The sequence below is a fragment of the Trachinotus anak genome, unplaced genomic scaffold, assembly GCF_046630095.1.
Source record: "Trachinotus anak isolate AG129_WGS33_773 ecotype Australia unplaced genomic scaffold, CSIRO_AGI_Tana_v1 ptg000007l, whole genome shotgun sequence".
In the NCBI taxonomy this organism is placed as follows: Eukaryota; Metazoa; Chordata; class Actinopteri; order Carangiformes; family Carangidae; genus Trachinotus; species Trachinotus anak.
This window is the reverse complement of record NW_027273858.1, coordinates 24,676,120-24,685,665: the sequence shown is the minus strand read 5'-3', so window position 1 is coordinate 24,685,665 and position 9,546 is coordinate 24,676,120. Positions and strand designations below refer to the sequence as shown.

At 41.7% G+C, this 9,546-nt stretch overlaps 1 long non-coding RNA gene across 1 annotated transcript; it reads left to right on the top strand.

Moving 5' to 3' along the window:
- Positions 1 to 991: 991 nt before the first annotated feature.
- On the top strand, positions 992 to 8,509 carry LOC139623369 (uncharacterized). The gene is made up of 3 exons (XR_011691489.1): positions 992 to 3,923; positions 6,504 to 6,581; positions 8,217 to 8,509. It is a non-coding gene; the product is annotated as an uncharacterized lncRNA (long non-coding RNA).
- Positions 8,510 to 9,546: the final 1,037 nt, after the last annotated feature.

Here is a 9,546-nt window from a genome sequence, read left to right as displayed (position 1 = left end):
CAGTGTTTGGCATATATTAAACAGCACATTGAAAACACTTCACACTGTCCTGTGCACTGTTTTTTTAAAAAAAAAAACAAGCACTTACAGAGGTACTGGTCGTTCCATACAGGTGTAAATTCAATTCAATTCAATTCAATTTTATTTGTATAGCGCCAAATCATAACATACATTATCTCAAGGCACTTTACAGGGCAAGGTCAAGACCTTACTTTGCTATAGAGAAAAACCCAACAGTTCCCACAAAGAGCAAGTGCTTGGCAACAGGGAGGAGGAAAAACTCCCTTTTAACAGGAAGAAACCTCCAACAGAACCGGGCTCAGGGTGGGGGGGTCTGCCTCGACCGGTTGGGTTTAGGAGATAAAAAAGGGGGGGTGGGGGGAGGAGAGAGGAGAAAACAGAGAGAGAGAGAGAGACCAGGAACAGCTGTGTAGGTAATGGTGTTATCAATAATAATGACAGATAACAGTGGTTAATAGTAAAGATGAGTAGTGGTGGATCTGGATCCTCCTGCTTCAGAGGCAGAGATACCTGCAGAATGAGGACAGAGAGAGAAAGGGAGAGAGAGGAGAAGCACAAACTATGGGAGAGAAAAAAAATACAAAGTTAATGGCATAAAGTAATCGAGAGAGAGAGAGAGAGAGAGAGAGAGAGAGAGAGAGAGAGCGCCCAGTGAATCATGGGACTCCCCCAGCAGTCTAGCTCTATAGCAGCATAACTAAGGGATGGGTCAGGACATACCCGAGCCAGCCCTAACTATAAGCTTTACTAAACAGGACAGTTTTAAGCCTGATCTTAAAGGTAGAGAGGGTGTCTGCCTCCCGAACCCACACTGGGAGCTGGTTCCACAGGAGAGGAGCCTGATAGCTGAAGGCTCTGCCCCCCGTTCTACTCTTATAAACTCTGGGAACCACAAGTAGACCTGCATTTAGAGAGCGAAGTGTCCTATTGGGAAAATAGGGAACTATAAGCTCTTTAAGGTACGAGGGTGCCTGACCATTAATAGCTTTGTAGGTGAGGAGGAGGATTTTAAATTCTATCCTGGAGTTTACAGGGAGCCAATGCAGAGAAGCTAACACAGGAGAGATGTGATCTCGTTTCCTAGTTCCTGTCAGTACTCGTGCTGCCGCATTTTGGATCAATTGGAGGCTTTTTACTGAATTTTTGGGACATCCTGACAATAAAGAGTTACAGTAGTCCAGTCTTGAGGTAACAAATGCATGAGCTAGCTTTTCAGCTTCCTTTAGACACAGAATGGGTCTGATTTTAGCAATATTGCGCAGGTGGAAGAAGGCTGTCCTCGAGACTTGCTTTATATGTGAAGTAAAGGACAAGTCCTGGTCAAAAATGACACCAAGGTTTCTGACTGTAGCACTGGAGGCCAAGGTAATGTCATCCAGACTCAGTATATTATCACATAGTGTATCTCTGAGGTGTTTTGGGCCAATTACAATAACTTCAGTTTTGTCTGAATTTAAGAGTAAGAAGTTACTGGTCATCCAGGTTTTTATGTCCTTAAGACACACCTGAAGCTTGGCTACCTGGTTAGTCTCACCTGGCTTCATGGATAAGTACAGCTGGGTGTCATCTGCGTAACAATGGAAATGTATCTGGTGCCTCCTGATAATGTTTCCTCGAGAAAGCATATATAGAGTGAAAAGTATTGGTCCTAGCACAGAACCTTGTGGAACTCCATGACGGACTGTAGTGATGATAGAAGAGTCATTATTAACATGAACAAACTGAAGTCTATCTGACAAATATGACTGAAACCAGCTTGGTGCGGTTCCTTTAATGCCGACCATATGTTCTAGTCTCTGTAATAAAATCTTATGATCGATGGTGTCAAATGTAGCACTAAGATCTAGTAGGACAAGTATAGAGACAAGTCCATTGTCTGAGGCTATGAGGAGATCATTGGTAACCTTAACCAGAGCTGTTTCTGTGCTATGATGGACTCTAAAACCTGACTGAAAATTTTCAAACAAACCATTCCTGTGCAAATAATCACATAACTGGTTTGCAACGACCTTCTCAAGGATTTTGGAAATAAAGGGGAGGTTGGATATAGGTCTCTAATTGGCTAAAACATCAGGATCAAGAGTAGGCTTTTTAAGTAGAGGTTTAATTACTGCAACTTTAAAATACAGGTAGAGACCAGCTGATATTTTTCTCAGGAGATGGAGGAGACCAAAGTTTCAGATTTCCTGAAACACAGCATCAAGGGATGAAAGTCTGAGGATGACATTTTTAATTGTCAGTATTCTCAGTTCAACAGCTCAACTGTTAAAACCAAGCACCTTAAAGGTTCTGTAAATGAGACTTTAAACAATAATATGTCAGTGAACAACTATTTTCTATCTAAAGTTATAGTGGGGTCATGGCGTCCTGAGTAGAACAAAGTCACACCTCCTCTGTGTGTTTCTCTGTTCTCTGTTTTGGTAACCGGTCTGAGAAAGTGGGATGTTCATGTGTTTGAGTCCCTCCTGTTAAACCGTTGGTCCTCCCCATGTTTGAACATACAGGCATTGCCCCCACACGAGCTGACACAGTGCAGTATGCAGCACTCAGGTGAAAGTGTCCTTCCAGAATTACCTGTGCTGAAGAAACCACTTCTTCATCTAAAAAGACTCCAACGAAGAGAGGTGAGACCAGAGGACGGGCCATGGGGACACCTGGCTCAAATCCTGGTCAGCCAGTGGACCATCAAAACATCCAGAGAGTTTGTGCGACCACGAATAAATCCAAGGCTGGATTCAGGCTTTCCAAGTCAGACTGCTGTTAGATCCTGTTAAGCTGATGGACTGTTTTTGTCTTTACCAGCTCCCTCAGTGTCATTTGTGTGAACGTGGATCGATCTAAGATTGAATTTCTTTCCCAGTCCAACCGTGGAGCCAGTACTGGTCTGTCTTTACTGAGATGGAGAACTCTACGAGCTGCTAAAGGCTCCAGATGGACTCAGAACTGGTTTTCCTCTCCTCAATGTGTCAGTACCTTGATGCTGCATAATGTCACATGTCCATTTTCATTAGTTAGGGATACAGTAGCATGATAACATTAGCTGACTTGCTGTTAACAATATTGTGAATTTGTTCAGCAAATGTTGCTATCACTAGCTGGCTAACTGTCAGCACTGCTGTGGAGCATATCACAGCAATGCTAGCATGGGCTAATGGTTGTGTTGATTGTCTTTTGTGGGGGGTTGGAGGGGGCGAGCGGAAGCTGGAGGTGTGGCTGAAGAAGTATTTGTTTTAGATGCTGATGGTCAAACGCTAAATTTTGTGGCAGTGACGATCGTTTACAGAACAGTCAAGTTTTTGTGAAAAAAAAGTTTTGTTGTTGTCAAGGTTGCTAGGCAACACGAGCCATGCAAAGCGAAAATCCTCCATAGGCTAGACCGTCTCATTTCAGTTTGGTCTTCACAGTCTATGAAGATGTGGCCCTTTGTAGCGTGGGACCACATCCTCCAAAGGATACGGTCCCTGAATTTGGACAAAGCTAATCACAAAAGCAGGAAATTAGACAAGGACAGGTGGTAAAAGAGACCAAAAGAGAAGAGATTACAGAATAAAACAGGAAGCACAGATTCCATATGAAGTTATTTAGAGGTAGACCCTGACATAAATAAGAGTCAGACTCAGAATTTATTACTGCTGCCATTTTCAGAGGAGTCTGGGTTAGGGTTGTGTCTAGAACCTGGTTAGGCATTACGTCAATGAGTGTCCTCACAACTACAGAAATACGGATGTCTGTGTGTGTGTGTGTGCGTGTGTGTGTGTGTGTGTGTGTGTGTTATAGACAGTATGGTTAAAGTTCAGACAGCTCCTGTCTCCTGCAGTAAACAACATGTTCCAGGGAGGGAAAGTGAACATCAGCAGACACATCTGTTCTGGAGAAAGTCCATGCACGTAGCGATCTGTCAGGTGAGGTGATGTAAGTCCAGATGTATGTCTGAACTCCAACTTTCACATTTTTGGTTTGAACTCCTTATGTGCACATGCGGGATCCTGGTCCTCAGACTCAGACACTGAAACTGAGACAGGACAGAGTGAAAACTGCCTCAGAATCAGAGGCGACAGAAACCAATGAAATTACACCAAACAACAGTACAAATGATTTTTAGAACAACATTTGGATTATTACATGGAAATTATTAATGTTTATTACTACAGGCTGTAGGCTACTAATCATTACTTTTATAGTAATAATGGATTTAATATTTAACTGCACTCATCAGTGGTCTTATGTGTAATGTGGAAGGTGGTGCTCATAGTGATGCACCCATAGAGAATAATTACCGGCACCACAATGTCCCTCAGCTCTATAGATGCTTTCAGTTACACAACCTTACTGTTTGGAGGATCTGACAAGCTCTGTCATCAGCTGTGTACCAGGCAAGTAAAAGTGTTTCAGACTGAGGTGATAACATCAAGTAATCAGTGAATATAACAAACCATTTAGATATCTTTAATAAACACTGTCTTGTCTGCATGAGTAACAGTCAGGAGCACATTTTCTAATCTCATGTCCATTTTAAAAACTATATTTGTGTCTACATTTAACAGACTCACATTGAATCCAGTGGATCCTTTTCTATGTTGTAAAGAAATGTTGTGGAAGAAGACCTTCCTCTGATGAATCAGCACAAACCTCGGGAGGAGGGAAATTTCCTCAGTAAACATAGTAAAATTCAGGTGTATACAGTCTGGAACAGGCCTCTTTGAACATTGTCAGCTACATATAGAATAACCTCTAAAGAGTGTCCATCACCAATGGACAGGACATTCAGATTGTCAAAAAAAAAAAGTATGAAAGTTTGACTTGTTCTTATGTATATACAGTGGATATAAAAAGTGTACACACCCCTGTTAAAATGATAGGTTTTTCTGATGGAAAAAAATTAGACCACAATAAATAATTTCAAAACTTTTCCCACCTTTAATGTGACCAATAACCTGCACAATTCAATAGAAAAACAAACAAATCAGTCAGGGGGAAAACATAAAAAGTAAAAAACGTACAATAAGCTGGTTGCATAAGTGTGCACACCCTTAAACTAATACTTTGCTGAAGCACCTTTTGATTTAATTTTAGCATTCAGTTTTTGGGTAGGAGTCTATCAGCCTGCCACATCTAGACTTGTCAATATTTGCCCACTCTTCCTTGCAAAACCGCTCCAAATCTGTCAGATTGCGAGGGCATCTCTTGTGCACAGCCCTATTCAGGTCACCCACAGATTTTCAATTGGATTTAGGTCTGGGCTCTGACTGGACCATTCCAAAACTTGAATTTTCTTCTGGTGAAGCCATTCTTTTGTAGATTTTGATGTATGCTTGGGGTCATTGTCGTGCTGAAAGATGAAATTCCTCTTCATCTTCAGCTTTCTAGCAGACACCTGAAGGTTTTGAGCCAAATTGACTGGTATTTAGAACTGTTCATAATTCCCGCCACCTTGACTAAAGCCCCTGTTCCAGCTGAAGAAAAACAACCCCAAAACATGATGCTGCCACCACTATGCTTCACTGTGGGTATGGTCTTCTTTTGGTGATGCGCAGTGTTGTTTTTGCGCACAACATACCTTTGGAATTGTGGCCAAAAAGCTCAACCTTGGTTTCATCAGACCATAACACATTTTCCCACATGCTTTTGGGAGAGTTGATGTATTTTTTTTGCAAAATTTAGCCATGCCTGGATGTTTTTCTTTGTAAAAAAAGGCTTCCGTCTTGAGACCCTACCCCACAGTCCAGACATATGGAGAATACGGGAGACTGTTGTCACATGTAGTACACAACCAGTACTTGCCAGAAATTCCTGCAGCTCCTTTAGTGTTGCTGTAGGCCTCTAGGCAGCCTCCCTGAAAAGTTTTCGTCTTGTCTTTTCATCAATTTTGGAGGGACATCGAGTTCTTGGTAATGTCACTGTTGTCCCATATTTTCTCCACTTCTTGATGACTGCCTTCACTGTGCTCCATGGTACATTTAATGCCTTTGAAATGTTTTTGTACCCTTCTCCTGACTGATACCTTTCAACAATGAGATCCCTTTGATGCTTTGTAAGCTCTCTGCAAACCATGGCTTTTGCTGGAGGATGCAACTGAGTAAATGTCAGAAAAATCCTATTAGGACAGCTGAACTTTATTTTGGGTTTATCAGAGTAATTTTAATTGAAGGCAGGTCTGTACGCAAAAAGACTGAATGCTGTAATTAAATCAAAAGGTGCTTCAAAGTGTTAGTTTAATGTGTGCACACTTATGCAACCAGCTTATTGTAGGTTTTCTATTTTTTATGTTTTTCCCTCTGACTGATTTGTTTGTTTTTCGGTTGAATTGTGCAGGTAATTGGTCACATTAAAGGAGGGAAAAGTTTTGAAATTATTTATCATGGTCAAATTTTTTTACATCAGAAAAACCTATCATTTTAACAGGGGTGCGTACACTTTTTATATCCACAGAACATCAAATGTTTCAGTTCTTGATGAATTTCTAATTGATCATTGTTTTACAGCTAGAACCTGTGTGAACCTCCACCAAACTTGGCAGGCAGACCACCTCAGCCCCAAAAAAGACACTCGTCAGCCTCAAGGTTGGGCTCTAACAATCAATTTTATTTTTTTCACAATGACGTTAAAATCAGCTTAGAGTCAAAACCCTGTCATCATTTTAATCTCAGCTCTTCTGCTATGTCTCTGTTGATTTGAAATGATCGTTTTCATACCTGTGGCACAGTTTCACTTTAAATCTTCCAGGTCCAGTGACCCACTGAGGTCTGAACCTTCTCTCCTTTCTCCTCACTGATCAGATGTTGATGAAACCAGAGGTGGACAAGTGTCCCCTCATGTCTGTGTCTTTTGTACACCTGGGCCCTGTGTGCCAATGCTCTTAAAACTGTGCTGGAGCTCAGGTCTCCCCTCTCCTCTCCTCCCTGAGATATCCATTTGGTTTTTGGTTGGTGTTTGGTTTGTGGTGTTTCTGTTGCTGCACCATACAACATGACACACAATACACTTGTTCACTCATGCACTAACTTACACTGTTGATCTTACAGATTACACCAGCCATTGTTAGTTTAAGTTCTCTTCTTAGATATTATTCTGTTTATTTAGATTATTAGATTCAGCCGAACGGTAGAGACGAAACATGATTACAGAAACTCCTCCAATGTACAGGTGACACATGAGTGAACATATTGCTTAAGGTGAGATCACTTATACTGGTCAAACAATGACAAGATGAGCACATACCCACATCATACACTGGTTTCATCATAGATTTCACCTCTGTCATAAAGTACAGTGAGGCGCTGACATTCCTTTTGTCCTTATATAAAGAACAGAAATGATGCATGCATGAGTTCTGTGCATACAAATGTTAATAGACTGCACTATAGACTCTACAGGTCAGAGCTCTTTATGATACATGCCACATTCACATCCATACATCTGGGGTTTAGTATTTACTCAAGGACACTTCAACAAGCAGAGCGGAGTCAGGAATTGAACCAATGAGCTTCAGATTAGAGGACAACCAGCTCTACCTCCTTTTAGCTTTCCCCTGCGACCAAAATGTCAACTGCTCTTTGGCAAATTTCTGCTTTTCCACTACCACATGCCACTGAGCGTCTAAAATATTAAAGGTCCATACAATCTAAAGGTAGATGTCCATGTGTTTTTGATTATAAAGCAAGTCTAGGTTCTATAGCAATACTGTGAAAGTATCAAAGCCTCGGTCCACAGAGAAATGCATACAGCCTGTATTCAGAAACTGAGCCTTAAAATAGAGCCGTCAGGACTTCGGGAACTTTGTGATGTCACAACAAAGCAGTCACCGCCCTCAGTCACGCTCCAAGCCCCGCCCACTTGGACCCATCATCCAACCTTGCATGATTTGGTTTCTCTGAGTGTTTACTTGAAATTTGCTGTATTTTAAATCGGTCACTCAGAAAATACCTGTTGTTACTAGAGCTCCAGAGAGAAGCCTGAGAGAGGAGACGTAAAACTACACTGAGATGGTTTTTGGTTCTTAAAAACACAAATATATTTTTTGATCGATATAAACACTTCAAATTAAACACTGGAAAAGTTAAGATATGGATGTTTAAATGATTCCACATGAGTCTCATTCCAGCACCATGCTGACTTTTACAGCAGTGATGTGATGTGAGCTCAGTTTGGTTGCATGAGAAAGTTTCACACATTTAACAGAAGACTTTCCCCCACAGAGGCAGGATGGAAAGACCCTGCTGGATTTGGACCCATCAGGGGCGATGGTAAACAGAGGCCAGAGGCAGCTTGGGTAAGAGGGTGGAGGCAAGTAGCTATTTGCCAAACTTGTGGGGGAAGACATGGCTGCAACCACGATGTGTAATCACAGATGATGCAATGTTTGAAAATCAGGGCAGAGAGTTTGTTCATTCAGTCATCCTGGGTCATCCTGGGTTATCAGCACAGAGGCTGCCTTCATCAACACGTCTGAAACATGGTGAAGGAAGGAAATAGTCATTTTGGAAAAATCCACACTTTTCTCCTCTTCTCTCCACTTGTCCCCACCCCACCCCCCACCCCCCCCCCCACCCCCCCCCCCACCCCCTTTTTTTGCTGCGCAGTCATCCTGTTATGTCTGTCTTATTATATGTTGTATGCCCTATGTGTAGACAGGGTGATTGTTGAAATTTCGCTGTAATTGTACTTGTACTGTTACAGTGACAATAAAGCTCATCATCATCATCTGACATAAAGCAGTGATGCTAGAACATGTATTTATTTCTTAATTGTAACCTTATGTGTAGTTAGTTTTGTTTGTGGGAGTGATCTCACATCCAGTCAGAAACATTCTGTCAGTGACTGGATGTTGGCCCCAGCATTAAGAGCTGGGCTGGACCAGAGTCCAGCTCCAGCTGCAGCAGACACTGCAGCGACTCCCTCTGGCTGAGACCTGAGATGGCAGGGTGAGGGTTGCTGAGTCTCCTCCATGTTAAATGAAATCATGATGCCTCCAAGAGACAACAGTCATGATTCCTGTGGCTGAGAGAGGACTCGGTTGGTTGAATAAAAACGTGTCAGACTCTGTGAGTTACAGCCAATGAGTGAAGCTACTCACCATCAGCAGAATAACGTCTCTGTCTCTCTCTGTCATCTGCTTTTTATATTTTAACTACAAATTTAATTTCAACTGCTAAATTATGGTGAATTAGAAAATAATCTATTTTAAATAAACTTTATTTTGCTTCTATCTACATTTAATCTGCACTAATCAATGTTTTTTACACACTCAGTTGTCAGTTTATAAGGAATACCTAGCTAAAACCAGAGGTGGGTGTTAAGTCACACATGTGCACGTCACAAGTTTTAACTTTAAGTCTCAAGCAAGCTCCAAGTTATTGTGCAAATCGAGTCATTATTCAGATCACGCCTCAAGTGAAGTTATAAAAACTCCTGATGATCTCCTCCAGTCTCCACATTACACCAGGTAAAGACATGAAACATCAGAGAAAACTGTTGCAGCTGTTTACACCTGATAAATCTGAGTTCAGATCAGTGACAGCAGCCTCC